Source organism: Hyperoodon ampullatus (genome assembly GCF_949752795.1).
Source record: "Hyperoodon ampullatus genome assembly, chromosome: 17".
In the NCBI taxonomy this organism is placed as follows: Eukaryota; Metazoa; Chordata; class Mammalia; order Artiodactyla; family Ziphiidae; genus Hyperoodon; species Hyperoodon ampullatus.
In genome coordinates, this window is record NC_136930.1 from 67,450,302 (window position 1) to 67,467,547 (window position 17,246).

Sequence of the window (17,246 nt, forward strand, 5' to 3'; positions counted from 1 at the left end):
TATGTGTTGATCAAGGTTCCAAGATTTTCAAAGAGTTTAATTGCCTGGCTGAATTTATCTAGAAATAATATTTCCCTGCTTCTTGAAAGACATTTAAAGCTGTCAACCCAGGCTTTTGCTCAGCATGAAATAATCAGATTTATCACAGAATCCATAGTAATCCCAGCATAAGCAGTTGACATTTTACCAAGTCACAGCTTCTCTGAAACACTGAAAATAGCTCTAAGTTCCCCCCATAATTCAGGTCTTACCTCCTACAGATTTTTTAAGGAAGACACTTAATACAATCAATGTCATATTTAAGAGGGAGCTTCTATTCTGAGGATATAAAAAGAAACCAGTGTTATCACCCTCTGCCATTGTCCCATTTCTCCCAGCTCATTCCCTGTAAACCCAGCCGGGAGGAAGGGAGAAGTGGGGGAGGGCAGGCAGGAGAGCAGAGATGGGATTGAGGAGATGTCTTTATTTCAGTAGGTCCCAAAGAAAATAAAGGAAGGGAAGCCTGGCATCCCCAGCAAGCTTCCAGCTGCTTGACAATGCTGCCACCCTCTGGCATAAATTGGAAATGCGTGAGATAATATTGTCAGTCACCGTCTTTCATTAGATGAACAACAAAGATGTAATCTTATATACCAATAAAGTTTCAAAAAAAAATTACACTCCAAGGTCTTCCTGGGTTCTATTTAAACTATAATTCGGTATATTCCCTTTTTAAGCTCCTACCATCTAGTGCCTGGACAATTAGAGAAACTTCTTCAATGTTCTCCCTACCCTTCTGACCCACTCCCCCACCAGCAGCCAGAGTCTCCACTGACTTTAAACTGGGTGACAAATTTTGCTTGGGACAGATTTGTTCCTCTGGCGCATGAGGGATCCGCAACTGGCAGCCTGCAAGCCTAGGTTCAGCAGCTCAGGTTTTGTGTGTGCATGTCCAGAGCAGTGTTTGAAATGGCTTTATGGGAGGCACCCCCTATCTCCTCAGTCTCCTGCCAACCTCTCCCACATGCCCGGTACAGACATGCACATCCCTTCACGGGTTTATTTACCCACGTGGCCCCTGAAGTCAGGAAAGCTCACTTCCCTGAAGACAGGAAATTCACATTCACCTGGACCCCCAAAATGTAACCTTATTTGGGAAACAGAATCTTTGCAGATGTAATGAGTTAAGCTAAGCAGAGGCCATCCTGGATAAGAGTAGACCCTAAATCCAATATGACTGGTATCCTTATAAGAAGAGACACAAAGACACACAAGGAAGAAGGCCGTGTGAAGATGGAGTCAGAGACCAGCGTGATGCAGCCGCAAGCCGAGGAATTTCAAAGACTGTCAGTGACCACCGGAGGCTAGAAGAGGTGAGGAAGGATCCTCCCCTACAGCATTCAGAGGGAACACACCCCTACGGACTCCCTGGAATGTATTTGGGGAGCAAGAGAGATGGTCAACAGAATATAAAAAGTTTGACTTTAACAGAAGGAAGTTCCCAAAGATTTGTGAGAGCCGAAGCAAGAACGAGAGTTTAGCTAAAAGTGAAGACGATAATCACAGAACAGGAGCACCTTAGAAATAACTAGAAATCATCTAGTTGAAAAAAACTCATTTCACAAAAAGGAAGGAAAAATCACAAAATAACTCACCTGTATCCCTCATCTCTCCCGTATTTTCAACCTCTTCCACTTCACTGATAGTTCATCAGTTTTTTTGTTTGTTTGTTTTTTGGGGGTTTTTTTTGCGGTACGCGGGCCTCTCACTGCTGTGGCCTCTCCCGTTGCGGAGCACAGGCTCCGGACGCGCAGGCTCAGCGGCCACGGCTCACGGGCCCAGCCGCTCCGCGGCATGTGGGATCTTCCCAGACCGGGGAACGAACCCGCGTGCCCTACATCCGCAGGCGGACTCTCAACCACTGCGTCACCAGGGAAGCCCCCCATCAGTTTTTTGTTTTGTTTTGTTTTGTTTTTGCGGTACGCGGGCCTCTCACTGCCGTGGCCTCCCCCGTTGCGGAGCACAGGCTCCGGACGCGCAGGCTCAGCGGCCATGGCTCACGGACACAGCCGCTCCGCGGCATGTGGGATCCTCCCGGACCGGGGCACGAACCCGTGTCCCCTGCATCGGCAGGCGGACCCCCAACCACTGCGCTACCAGGGAAGCCCCCCCCCCAATCAGTTTTTAATCTCGCTCAAATGAAGAAAAAGTTCTCACCCAACCCTTCAACCCCCTCGAGTTACTTACTGCCTTATAATGATCTTCTTTTCTCCACCAACAGGAAGGGAACTTTAGAGACATCTACACCTGCCACTATTTCTCAGTCCACGGCGACGAGACTTCGGGGCCCATCACTCCACACAAACAGATCTTGCTAACCTCCCCAAACGACATCCATGTAGCTAAATCTCATGTGGGTGTTTAATTCACTTTTTTACATTTCTCAGCAGCATTCAAATCTTTCGGCCACGTTCTCCTTCTTGAAAAACACTCCTTCCACAACATGGGTGATTCCTCCCTGGTGTTTCCTCCTAGCTTTAGCCATCCGCATTCCTTCTCTATTGTTGTTTAGCAAATTACCACCAGTTTAGCAGCTGGTGGTAATTTGTTAACAATTTGTTAGCAACATTTATTTATTACCTCACAGTCCGTAGATCAGGATTCCAGACAAGCTTGCCTGGGCTCTTTGCTGAGGGTCTCACAAGGTCAGTGTCAAGGTCCTGGAGGCTGCGGGAAGAATTTGCTTCCAAGCTCATTCAGGCAGAATCCAGTTCCTTGAGTCTGTAGGACTGAGGCCCCCATTTCCTTGCCAACTGTCTGCTGGGGCCTCATTCTCCACTCCTTATGGTTGCCCATATTCCTTCTCACTTGGCCCCTCCATCTTCAAGATTAGCAACAGCTGTGGAATCCATCGCACGCTTGGAATTCCTTTGAATTGTTCTGCCATCAACTGAAGGAAATTCTCCACTTTTAAGGATGTATTTGATTAGGTTAGACCCGTCAGGATAGCACTGTGCTTTAAGACCAGCCGTGCCATATAACATAACATAATCCCATGAGTGAAGTCACAGTCACAGGATCTGGGGACCAAGGCGTGGAATCTTGGGGACCGCTGTGAAAAATTCTGTCCACCATACCACCTCATTTTTAGTTTCCTTTCCTGGTTCAACCTTCTCCAACCATCCTTAAATGTTGGGGGAACCTCAGAAATGGTCTCAGGTACACTTCTTCCATATACTGCCTCTAGATCTAGATCAACCTCACCTATCCTGATGCCTTCAATTACCATTTATAGAGCAATCTCTCCCAAATGCACACCATCAACCCAGCTTCTCAACTCCAAGACCATTACTTCAAGCTACCTATTTGACACTTTCCTGGGATATCTCACAGGCTTTTCCAATTCAATATGCCCCAAAACTAATAAAAGATCCTCCTCCCCCAAGCCTGACTGTCAGCCACTGCTTCTCAAAGCATAGCACTACCAGAACCCAGGGGCACAAGCCAGAAACTTAAACCCAGCTGGGTCAGATCCCTTACCCAGTCTTGTTCTACATCACTCTAAATATTCATCCCATCATCAAATTGTTAAAGATTTGATTAGATATTTATCCAAAGGATATAATATGAACGACAAATAAGAACTTGAAAAGATGCTCAACATCATAAGCCATCAGCAAAATGCAAATCAAAATGACAATGAAATACCAATTCATACCCACCAGGATGGCTATACTCAAAAAAAACAAAACAGCTACAACGAGTCCTCAACAAATGTTTGTTTCATGGAAGTAGGACTCAGTTTCCTGAGTCATCTCAGTTTTCATGCTCATCTCCAAGTTGGGAAATCTGTCTTATGGTTTTCCACCCAGGAAACCCCAGGTTCACTCTTCATAAACACTCACCTTGCCAAAGGGGTTCCTATATTCTTCTTGGACAGAGAATCACAAGTAATACAAGTAATCATCTTTTTCCTCATCCTCAATTTACTTTTGAGATATTTGGAGGGTCCTGCCCTCCTACCACCACCTCCCTCTCATTTAACCTCTTCCTGCCCCCATCCTGGTCCATCCCTCCACCTCCTAGGACCCCTCCCATTCCACAGAAACTAGGGCCAGGCCCCGGGGCAGTGGTGGCAAAGGCAGGGGCCATCTGCCCTGCTCTCCGGACCATTAGGACCCCATCCCCCATCCCAGCAAACACACACTCACCTCTTCAGAGGATGGGACCTCTCATGTCGCCTAGAAGCAAAATTAAATTCCCCACCCAAAAGTTAGTCAGAGGTCAGAGGCTGTGCTGAGGGCACCAGGAGAAGGTAGTATTGTTAAAGGTCATGAGGGATGATGAAGTGCTTTTAATTAAGGGAGGAGAAAAACGGATCCTCATTTTCAACAATATCGTGTTTTTGCAAGTGTTGGAAAGTATGAACAGGATGAACTTAGATGAAAGGTTAACCTCACAGAAGGCCTGCAAGACATGTATTGACCACTAGGGGGCGAGTGTGGCTTGCTTAATATTAACAAAATAGGCCTAAGGGTGAAGAGAAGGAACATTACAATGCTGTCCAGTGCAGTAAACATTGGACCTACATGAACTAATTTAATCCTCATAACAAACCAAAAAGGGAAATACTGTGCATAAAGATCAGTCATTTGCCAGAGCACTTGCTGTGTAACTGGTAAAAATGTGAATCCCTCATTGGGTTTCAGCTGTCGGGGAAATATAATTAGAATCTCCCAATCCAGAAAATCTGTCCACGAAGGGAATAGAGAAAGAAAATAATGTTATCACTGAATAAGCATTAAAACAGAATGTGGTGCATGTCATAAGCAATCCACTAAAAGATTGCAAAAACAGAAAGAAATCTCACCCTTTCATATATAGCCCCGCAGATACAACCAATTACACAGACTTATTTTCAAGATAAATAATAACTAGTCCTCCAGTAAGAAGCCTTGATAGAACCGTCTATCACACGTAGTTTATCCTGACTTTACCTGGTAATCGAAGTGACCACCTGTCAGCGAATTGGTTTTATCCAGAAGAAAAACGAACTTTTAACTTTTACAAGAGGAAGTCGACTTGTACCCTGGAGCACGTGCCCACGGAATTTAGGTCCTGCCCTTCCACGGAAACCGGGAGGGGTGATACGAGGTGCTTACATGTCAAAGAACAGTTCTCAGGTCCTTGAGAAAGACGTTCCTGGGTCCTAAAGTGGAGTTTTCAAAAGGATTTATATACATTTCCAAGAGAGGAGAAAGAGCTTACACTTTTACCCAAGTTTTCTAAAATAAAGGTTCTAAGGAAAAGGAGGGGAAGGAGATCTCTTCGCTGATTTTCAACTGGGAGAAATAAGCCTCTTTTTTTTTTTTTTTTTTTTTGCGGTACGCGGGCCTCTCACTGCTGTGGCCTCTCCAGTTGCGGAGCACAGGCTCCGGACGCGCAGGCGCAGCAGCCATGGCTCACGGGCCCAGCCGTTCCACGGCATGTGGGATCTTCCCGGACCGGGGCACGAACCCGTGTCCCCTGCATCGGCAGGTGGACTCTCAACCACTGAGCCACCAGGGAAGCCCTAAGCCTCATATTTTTAATTTGTATTTGTTCTTACACAGCCTTCCCATCTGTATACTGGAAATGAGACCATCTCTCCAGAGTTGATGTGAAGATTAGAGAAAAATGTCAGACAAAGTGATGGACACAAGCTTATCCTCATCCTCTCCAGGTCACCTGGATGCTTCCCCATGACCTGACCACACGACCGGGTCTCTGCCAGCTTGTCCACCCCTCCCCCAAGTGTCCTCCTCCTCCAGTGATCCCCTCCTCCCACCCCTCCTCATAGAAATTCCTTAAGAATCTCCTCCACCCTGTGTCCTCACCCCCTCCCTGGCACCCACTGGAGTCTGTCCTCCAGTGAATTTACCCCACGTACATCACCAAGGAACACACACTTGATTATTCTTTCCTTGGAGCTCTCTTCTCCCCGGATAGGACGGCACCATGATCTATGGGGTCTCCATTTACGGGACCGTTTCCATTCTGCCTCCTTCATGGGCTCTTGTCCCCTGACAAACACTTCATCTTTGGTGTTAGGCAAGACTCAGGGCTCTGCACGTTTCTCATGTGAAATTGGAAATCACCCTGGGTGAGGGTGGGATTGGGAGCAGACAGGTGAGGGAGGAGTTTCGAGGAGAGTCAGACGAAGGGCAATGGGAAGACAATCCTGCAGGAAGGAGGGAGGAAGCCCATTTCCTTTCCTTATAAAGGCGGAGTGTATAATGTTCCTGTTAGATTGAATGATGTTACAGTCTAACATCATGTTAGATCATTCAATACACTGTCACAGTGTATAATGATCGCCTGCCCTAGGTGCTTATTTACCATGCAGACTCCACGCCACTTCTGCACAACATGGGATGGAGCTCAAGGGCATTATGCTACACGAGACAAGTGAGACAGAGAAAAGACAAATAGCGTATCACCTCACTTATATTTGGAAGATAAAAAAGCCAAACCCATCCAGAGTAGAATGGTGGTTGCCAGGGGCTGGGGGGTTGAGGAAATGGGGAGATGTTGGTCAAAGGGTACAAACTTCTAGTTACGAGATGAGTAAGTTCTGGGGATTTAATGTCAACTGCCAATAACATTATATACTCCAAGTTGTTAAGAGTGTAAATCTTACTTGTTATTATACACAAAATTAAAATAGTAATTATGTGAGGGAATGAAGTGTGAACTAACCTAATTGTGGTAATCATTTTGAAATACATACATGTATCAAATCATCATTTTGGACACTTTAAACTTACATATGTTATATGTCATTAATATCTCAACCAAGCTGGGGGAAAATGAAATGAAAACTAAACTAAAATAAAATAAAATAGGAGGTCCCAGGTTCCTCTTCAGAAAGAGGATTCAGAGTGAGGTCAGGGATTCTGAGTTTTAACAATCATCCCAGGTGATTCTGATGCAAGGGGTCCCCAGGCCACACTGAGGAAAGCTGCCCCACCTGATCTGGAGGAGACTGGGGGTGGGACGGGGGGACTACAGGTACAGGGATGTGAAAGGATCCAGAGGAATAACCTGGGCTCCCCTGACCTGGCTTCTTCCCCATCCAGACATTCTTTTCATCTCAGATGATGATAAGTGCAAAACCTTTCCAGAGGTGAGTTCCTGAGCTGGGCAGGTTCTCTGCCTACACCTCGGGCCCCCCTGACCTCTGACCCCCTCTGGATGCTAATAAGAGCCATGCAAGGGGCTCAGCCAGCAGACCCAGAGGGAAACTAACCTCCTCCACAGCCAACCAATTGCTTCTGTCTTTTACAAGCCATAGACCCTTGGGGCCACAGAGGAAGGCACCTTTCTCCTTTGAATACCGGTGTGTGTGTGTGTGTGTGTGTGTGTGTGTGTGTGTGTGTGTGTGTGTGTGTGTGTGTGTGTGTGTGTGTGTGTGTGTGTGTGTGTGTGTGTGTGTGTGTGTGTGTGTGTGTGTGTGTGTGTGTGTGTGTGTGTGTGTGTGTGTGTGTGCCACAGAGGAAGGCACCTTTCTCCTTTGAATACCGGGGTGTGTGTGTGTGTGTGTGTGTGTGTGTGTCTCTCTCTCTCTCTCTCTCTCTCTCTCTCTCTCTCTCTCTCTCTCGGGGGAGCGGAGGTTAACTCTTGGTGAGTGAGTCCTTCTGTTTATCTTTCCAGAAGAGCGTCAGCTGCAATGGGCGATGGGTGAGTGGGTGATTTTACAGCCAGGAAAGTGGGGTCTGATCCCTCCCTGAGGCCTCTTGTCACAACCAGAATGCCACGTGATTGCCTCTGCTGTCCTTACCCAAGTCGCTGGGTCTGGCCCCCTGGGAGGGAAGGGGTAGACAGAAAGGGGACGGGGGTCAGGGAAGTAGGGGTCAGAGGGTCAGAGACACCGAGTGCCTTCAGAGACTAACTCTTGGGTAAGGATTTAATTTCTCTTCTAGGCACCATGAGAGGTCCCATCCTCCCAATGGGTGAGTGTGTGTTTGCTGGGATGGGGGACGGGTCCTAATGGCACACATACGTCCGGAGAGCAGGGCAGATGGCCCCTGCCTTTGCCACCGCTGCCCCGGGGCCTGGCCCTAGTTTCTGTGGAATGGGAGGGGTTCCACACGACCAAGGAGGGGGAGGGACACACGGGGATGGGGGCAGGAAGAGGTTAAGCAAAAGGGAGAAGGCGTTAGGAGGGCAGGACTCTCCAAAATGTCTCAAAAGTAAAGTTGGGGGATGAGAAAGGGAGATGATCACTTGTGACTCTCTTTCCAGGAAGAATACGGGAACCCACTGGCCAAGGTCAGTGTTTATTAAGAGGGAAGCTGGGACTTCCTGGGTGGGAAACCGCAAAGCCAACTACCCAAAAGGTGGCTTGCATGCAACTTACAAAACTGAGCTCTACTTCCAAATGGACGCTTTGTTCAGCCCCATTCGTTCATTCATTCATTCGTGCATGCACGCAACAAACACTCGTTGAGGACTTATTGGGCAACAGGCACTATTCCGCGCGGTGGGGATACGGCCGTGGACCAAACAGAAATGTCTGCCTCACTGGACCTCCGCCTCTCAGCAGATCAGCTGGAGGCTACCTGAAGTCCCCTAGGAGAAGCAGAGAACCCCCAACTCCATTCCCTGCTTAATTTTGTGCGGTCATAGACGATACAGGCAGAATTACATGATAAGGAGGGTAGTTCATGTGTGCCAGGTACTCCCCCAAGCATTTTACATACATGAACTCATTTAATCCTCATAACCTTCCCACTAAACAGATGTGGAAACTGAGCCCAGAGCACCTAAGAGTCTCACCTCTAGAGCCCAACGCTAGAATCCACGTTGTTCTAGACGTGTCCCAGAAATGAGCACTTGGTCATTTTCTTCCACTTCCCACGACCTCTTTCCAGAATCTCCTTCTCTCCTCCCTGCCTCTATCCCCCACCCCCGGGTCCCTTCACAGCACTAGGATTGCCCATCTTTTTAGCCTATTATGATAGCTCCATCCCCAGAGCTCAAACATGCCGTCTGCAGAGATGCTTTTGGTTGGTAGATAAACGACATGGAGGTGCCTGGCTTATCACACCACGGATGTTCTAATCAGAGAACTGTCCCCATTTTCTGGTTGATGTTGATGCCTGAGGACAGATTTCAAGCACCTGCAAAAGGAGGTCTCCAGGGAAATGGAGGCAATGGCCCAGCTCCCAAAGGACATTCAGGATGCTACTCTCCATAATATCCTGGCCAGGCTCAAGGACCGAGAGGCTCTGCAGGACCTCATGGACATGGCGGGGGGGGTCCCACTCTACCTAAGGCTGATCAAAGTGGTGAAGAGGCAGGTTTAGGAGATAGACTGCCAAGATACATGGGGAAGGAGGGCTGCAGAAGGGGGTCCCAAACGCTGGTCCAGGCACAACGACCAGGTCCAGGGCATGCAGCCCACATGCTGAAGCTGCTTGGAATCTGGGGGGAGGTGAAGATCCCGCCCCCTCCCACCTTGGTTAATCACTTGTAGACTCAAAAGATACTGGCAAAACTGCAAAACAACATCACTATTGCTATTACTATTATTGTTGTTGTTGTATTACTAATAATACCGGTTTCCTATAGTTGGATCAAGGACCCTTGGATCATCTGGACAGCTTTGGTGGCACCTTCCTAAGTGAGATGCAAGAGGACTCAAGAAATCTATGGCTCAAGTTAAGACTGCACATCATTTACCTCCTTAAAGCCATATTGGGTAAGAGTGATTTGAGGGAAATAGGGGAACGTCACAAATTTGGCCTCTAGACCCAAAAAGGACGGGGTTAGATGCCACCCACCTCTCTAAAACCCGTCTAATACCATGGTCTTCATCTCACATGACACCCCTCTCCAAGGTCAGGAGAGGTCAGTGAGATAAATTCACCATATGATACAGAACCAGCCCGGGATCTAGAAAGACCAGCCCAAGTTCACCCAACCTATCAATGGGTGTGGATGATTCCAGGCTCCAGCCTAGAATCCCACCCCCTGGACCGTGTTATGTAGCATCCTGGAGACCATCCCAAGAGCAGAAGGAGGGAACTTGACTTTCAAGTCGAACGGGTTTTATTCCTCTGCCTTCGGGTTCTCCCCTCATGGGGTCTCCTAGTTCACAGTAGGGAAGAAAAATCTGACTCCTCATCACTCTCTCTCCCCAAATGTCCCCTCGTTCCCAGTGCTGAGTGACACCCAACATGAGCTACTGGCCTGGTCCATGGAGAAGAGGGTCCTGCTCCAGCAGCGGGAGCTGGTAAGAAATCAATCCCCAGGGGCCAGCCTCCAGGGATGGGGGTGAGGGAACCAGGGATAAGAATGATCCTGAGGAAAGAGAGGTGACATAAGATTCTGCTGAGAGGGGAGAAAGCATCCCATGTGGCCACCAGGAATTCTCCGGCTGCCTCTCCCTCTGGGGAGCAAGCCTGGTGGGTGTGAGTCTACCTCAGGGGGGTCTCCGTCTCCATGGCAACCCCAGCAGAGGGTGCCCACAGTTCTAAAAGAGGAATACAGGTTTGGGGGGCTCGGGGGATCTGAAACACCTCTGCTTTTCTCACACAGTTACCATTTGCAAATTGCTCTTTCTCTCTCCACGTACATGTATACATGAGTACATAGGTGTGCACAGACGTATGCACATACACACACACATTGCACACACGTACACATACACATGTAATTCCAGATACCACTATTCTGCATAATAGGAAGAGATTTAATCATGTGGCAGAGTTTGGATTTAATTAGATATAAATACACAGAAAATAGAAAAAAAAAGTAAAGAAAAAAACGACGATGAGAAACTATCAAAATCCTACAGGAAAGGAAAAATAATTAGTTTACTAATAGCTGAGTAGAGTTTACAGAGTCACAATAATATTAAAGAACAAAGAGTATTATAACTCCATTGAGAGGATGAGGGATGGGACTTGTGTGTGGTGCAGAGGAAGAGGGGGCCCTAAACCCTCATCTTCCCTGGTGTAAGCCCATGGATAATGTCTACAACTCAGCAAGCTTCTTATTTAATCGATGACAGATACAAAAGGCCACATCTTGTATTATCGTAATACATTTTGTGGGCCCTGGCCACCGGGCCCTAATGGAGAAGTCAGCCCCTCACTTCCCTCCCCCGCTACCCCCTTGTATTCATTTATATGAAATATCTAGAATAGGCAAATCCATAAAGTCCATCAGTGGCTGGGGTGATAAGAATGTTCTGGGATTGACTGCGGTGGAGGTTCCACAATGCTGTGAATATACTAAAAAGCCACAGAAGTGTACATTTCCAATGTGTGGATTGCATGGTGTCAACACAGTCCTTTAAGAAAGAGAGAGAACAGAGGCAGCTACCAAGACAGGCAACAAAAAGACTTCAAAGCGATGCCTCTGGCGAGAAGCCACGGAGGAGATGGGGCTGACGGGGAATGGGAGAGTCTGAGGTTTAAAAAACAGAACTTGGGCACAATTTGATTCTTTAAACCACGTGAATGTATAACTTTGATTAAAGAAAGAAAAACAGCGCATAAATATTAGCGTACGTCTAAACGCCCTTGTTGAGAGCTGGAGAATCACCTCCACGGGTCAGGGTCAGGGTCAGGGTCAGGGTCAGGGTCAGGGTCAGAGGGAGGGGTGGGAGACCCCGTCTCCCAGGGGCCACGACCGCGGGCGGGGGCGGGGCTGGAAACCCCGTGGCCTAGGCAGGGGTCCTAGAGAGTTTCTGCGTGGGGCGCGGCCTGCGGTCCAAGACTGGCATGGCCGCCACGCCACGGCTCGCGGGGACAGCCGGCCCGGAGCCTCAGGTAGGGACTGGGTGGGGCGGCGGGTGGGAGGCCGGACCCGGGTCCTGGGGGCGCGGCGGGGTTCAGCGCGAGGGCGCCCCACAGAGGCCCCGCGGGGGAGGTCAGCGCCGGCTCCCCCCGCCCTCTCCCGGAGCTTCCCTCCCTTCTCGGGACCCCTCTCCTTTGGAGAGCGTCTCTCTCTGTCTCTCCATGAGGCTGAACCCCCGACAGGGGTGGCGCGTGCCCCAGGCTGTCCCCCCAGGGTCCTCTCCACGGCCCCACCCTGAATTCCTCACCGTCTCCTGGAGGGCCCGACAGCGACTCCTCCCCGCGCTCGTGCGACGTGCCTCCGGCGCCCCCTGCAGGCCCAATACAGGAACGTCTGCGGGCCGCTCCTTTGCCTCCGGCTGCTTCCCGCACCCCGGCCACGTGGTCACCTTCCTCCGTAAAAACATTAAAATTACCAGTTAAGACTGTACTGGCCCACTCCCAACCATACGTTAAAGTCCTCTTTGGCCTTAAGTGTATTGGTATACAGATGACTATTCTAATAGTAAGTATTATGACATTCTCTTAGAGCTAAAAGTTTTTCTTTCTTCTGATTTTAAATAAATGAAAACATTTTTGTGGGCCCTGGGCACCATGCCTAATGCAGAAGTCAGCCCCTCACTTCCCTCCACCCCCCTTCGCCCCGGCAGGGGACAAGTCTGTCCCCTGGGGCTGGAGCCCATGGTCGCACCCTCCGGATATAAGCTCTTCAAGTCTTCCCTTTCCACTCGGCTGTGCTCCCCGCTGCCCAAGCTCTCGTCCTAAAACACACGCACTGGTGTGCAGTGCCGCTGCCCTGCTCACGAGCCCTCTGTGGCTCCCAGTGCCCTCCGAGGTAAGGTGCCCACTGCAAGGTCAAGTGCTATCAAAGACTACGGACAAAACGCTACTGGAGTCCGGGGGAGCGAGGGGTAGTTAGAGGATCGTCCTAGATGCATCTACCCAGAAACCCAACGGTGTGGGCTGGGAGAAGAGAGGACTCCCTGTTCCCTTCCTGTTCCACCCGAATCTCTTCTCCCCATCTTTGGACCGTGCCTGGGCCCCGCTACCCGGGAAAAGGAGGCGGGGCCAGACCGCAGAGGGTAACAGCTTATTAACCTGTGCCAGCGCTGTTCTAGGTTCTTTACAAACAGCTCGGCGGTCCTGGTCACAATCCCACAGAGGAGGTATTACTATAGATAATAATAATCTATAAATATTTTATGTAACTATGCATAAAGTTCCACTTAACAGATGAGGAAACCAAGGCACAGAGTAACATTCCCAAGGGAACAGCTGTTCCAAAACTGGGGAGTCCCTGGTCCTTGAGTTTCTTGGGGTCCCACGCAGGTAGGTGTGTGGGGGGGTGACTGAAGGGATGTTTCTGGGGGGTTTGACCACCTGTGATTTCCACCTACAGGCTGACTTTAGCACCCAGCTGTGGGCATGGGGAGCAGTCTTCCCAGGGCACCCCACTCCTCACTCTGTTAGAAGCTTAGCCGGCTGGCAGCCTTCACCAAGGCCCCCGCATCCACAGCCCTGCATGACACCCGCTCTGCTCTTCTTAGCCCTCAAGGAACATGTCATCCCTGTTCTCGAGGGGCCCCAAGAGCTTGGTCAGAGAGCTGGGCAGGAAAGGTGAGCTGGTGCCCGTGGACAGCCTGGCCAGTGCCCTGCGCCCCTTCTGCCTGGTGAGGAAGAAGCACAGACGCCACCTGTGGCCTTGGGACGCCCCCCCATCCCCACGGACTTCTCCCTCGTGGATGCACTGGAGCCCGGCTCCCCCATCCCAGGTACCTTCAGGTGGGGCTGGCAGGCGGCAGAGTGGGGGTACTGCAGGGCAGCTCCGAAAAAAGATCCACGTGGGTGAGAAAGCTGACACCCTCCTCCCGGGCACACAGAGCCCCCGGGCGTGCCTGGCCTGGAGCCACACCGCAGGCACCCCAGCTGTGGGGAGAAGGATGCTGAGTGTAGGAGGCACAGGCTGGCTCCAGGCTCCAGCTCCAGTCTTGGTCTCCACATCCGCACAGCGGGGAGGCTGGGACTTTTCTTACCAGGTCGGGAGGATCAGTGATGGTGTCTGGACAGCGTTCGGTACCTGGAAGGTTGGCTCTCGAGAGGCAATTTGTACTGTTAACAAGACAGGAGTGGGAAGGCAGGGGCGCCTGACCCACCCACCTGTGCCGTGGTGCTTAGAGCCTGAGAAGCCCTGTCTAAGCCATCCCAGTGGGGCAGCTGGCCGGAGGTGGGGCTCAGCCTGGGGGTCTCAGGAGCAGACACACAGCAGGCCCTTGGGCACAGAAGTGGCCTTTCTTCGAGCTGAAGCGTCAGCCCTGGGCAGGGTGGGTGAGGAGGGGAAGAAGGAGAGAGGGAGAGTGAGGTGGGTGAGAAGGGGAGAGGCGAGGATAAGCCCTGTGGGTGATACCTGCTGTGTAGTAGGTGCTCAGAAAATGCTCACGGAAGGAAGTGGGTGGGGAGGGAAGGAGGGAGGAAGGGAGAGGTGAGCCCATAAAGGTGTGCTCTGCCTGACACGGGAGCTTCCCCGGGCCAGGTCTGTGACCCTAGAACCTCCTGGTCTGTGGTTCAGGACACCAGGGCCTGACTGGCGCAGGGCAGGGAGCCTGGGGAAAGGCTCCAGAAGGTGCCGATGCCTCGCCCCACAGGCACGGCCTTTGGCCGGGCCCCAGGTGAGGAGCCTGACTTCCGGGGCCTGCAGAGGCAGGCTAGGGCCCAGTTGCAGGACCTGGCCACGCTGCCCCCAGAGCTGCAGGACCCACTGCTGGGCGCCCTCCAAGAGCTGCTCCAGGACCCTTGGGCACTGCAGGAGCTCGAGGACACCGTAAGGGGCTCAACGGCCAGACCCAGGCTGGGGGCTGGCATCCAGGACAGAGAGGGATGGGCTAGGGGGATGAGAGGCAGGAACGGGACATGCTATGGGTCTTGGTAGCACACAACCTCAGAAGGCCCTGGGGTGACTGGGTGCTGCCCCGTACCAGCTGTCGGATCAGAATCTCCCTGAGCGTTTGTTCCCTGAAGCCCAAGGAGGGACCTTGGTTCCGCATTGTTGGCAATGAACCCAGGCTCGTCCCAGCCTCACTGGCATCACGAAGGGCTGGGGACCCAGAGCATGGGGACGGGAGCTTGGGTGGTAGAGTACGTGGACAGAGGGGGACCCACAGCTGCCTCTCCCTGCTCTTCCTCGCCACTCTCCTGCAGCTGGAACAGGCCCTGGACACTGGGGTGCTGGGACAGCTGGGTGGCCCTGGGGGCCTCATCCTAAGCGTCTCTGGGACCCCTCAGGCAGCCTGTCACCCTCGAAAGGCAGGGCCATCCTCTGCATTCCTGGAGCACTAGTAGGTAAGAGGACTCCCATGGGCTGGGGTCGGGAAGAAGAGAGCCTGGGGAAAGATGCTGTTCGTGGCTGGAGCCTCACGCTGGGGATCAGGCTGGCCTGGTCCTCGTCCTGGTTCAGCCCTGGGCAGGCCTCACCGTGTCCTGCTTCATAACCACCTTGCAAAGCCACCGGGCCGGAAGATGAGCTAATACACACGAACGCCTTTTGTAAGTGAAGCCCACCATCCACCCTTAACGGATTGTGTTTTAGGAAGGCTGAGGGGGGACGGGAGTAGACTTACTGAAGACCACGCAGCACTTCCAAGGCCGGCACAGTTCCCACCTTCTGGAATCTTCTGGGGAAGGATGGCCCCAGAGATACCTGGTGGGGCTTCTCCCCAGCTCAGGGCTCCTGTATCCCAGCCCTTCCTGCCGGGGCTGCCAGGCCTACGAGGAGAGTCACAGGTGCCACAGACCCTTGGTGGCCCTCACGCCCCCACCCCGTCTCTCCACAGTGCTGAGTGACACCCAGCACTGCCTGCTGGCCCAGTGCCTGGAGAGAGGGGTCCTGCCTCAGCGGCTGGAGCTGGTGAGAACCTGGGGAGGGGATGTGGGGAGGACATCCAGGGAAACGGACCTGCAGAGCGTGCGCTGGGCTCTGCCCTCTGTGTACCCAGACCTGAGCAGCCTCTGCTGGGCGGGCTACACCCGGGTTTATTCGCAATGATGAAATACGCGGGTTTATTCACGGATGACGTTGGGCTCCTCCCTTGTTCCCGGCCCTCTGCTAGGGCCTGAGAACACGGGTGGAAGAGGCAGCCCTGTCCCTCCCAGGCTGCTCAAGGGGATCCTCCAACAGCTGATTACAGACAGCGCCTGATTTAGCTTGTGCAGGTGGCGGTGGGAGCTCAGGGGTGTTTCCCAGAGCGGGGGCCCCTCCATGCAGTTCGTGGATTAACAGATGAAGGATGGGGGGTGGCCGTCCAGGCAGAACAGCGTATGCAAAGGCTGGGAGGCACTGGGAGTGTTGGAAACCACTGACTGCAGGCAGCGCAGGGAAGAGCATTTGGGGGCGCATTACTTGGAACCACAGTTCTGCTGGGAGCAAGGCCCCAGGGCCGAGGCTTCGCTGTCGGGAGGGCGGGGGAACGGAGGCCCCAGGCTCCCAGCCTCAGCGGAGGGGGTGTTCCACCGCTCCCGGCCTTGGGAGACCTAACTGTTCACTCTGGCTGATTCCTTGCAGGTGGCGCGCATCTTAGAGCCAAACTTCAACCAGCTGGAGGAAACAACCTTCTCCCTCCCACCGCAAGTGCTCTCGTCCCTGCAGAGGGAGCATGTGGCCCTCACCCGGAGCCTGGTGGAGGGCTGTGAGCTGGAGCCGCAGGGCCCCGGCCGCCAACTCACCTGGGACCCTGGCATGGTGCCACAGCTGTCTGCACTCTACGTGTCCCTCGCAGGGCTGCAGCTGCTGGCCGCCCCCGGCCCTGCAGCCCTCCAGGCTGATGCCTGAGAAGGGTGCCACATCCTCCCCCAGGGTTCCAGCCACCCTGACTCCAGGAAGCTGTTGGCCTGGAGCCTCTGTGCGGGGCCGGGATGCAGCTGCCCCTCCGGCAGGCACAGGTGACTGGGGGGCTCCCCGGGACTGGCTCACACACCCTCTTCTCTCCTTCACAGGATGGCCCCCCGACTTTAGTTGCCTGTCCACATCTGGGGCGGGGGGCACCAGTTAGGCTAGGGTCCTACCTTGGATCAGGATTCTTCCTGGAGAGGCAGTAGAGGCTGGTTCCAGAACAGCCTGGCCTCCATTCACTGCTCCACCACCGACAGCTGGGTAGCTCTGGGCACGTCCGGCCTTCTCTGGGCTTCCTCCTCCTGTAAAATTACCCCCGTAAAGTGGGGTGATAAGAATTCCTAGCTCACGGGATTGTAGCGAAGGTTTTAAAAGTTGTGCATAAAGCGCTCAGAACAGTGCCTGGCTGTCAGCTATTATTGCGTGACGTCGTTATTATTAATAATAGTATCACTGTCTGGAAGAAGCTGCCAGACCTTTCTCCAGCTTAACAAAGGACTTGGACAACCTCCCCTTAATTTCAGCGCCCTGCAGCTCTC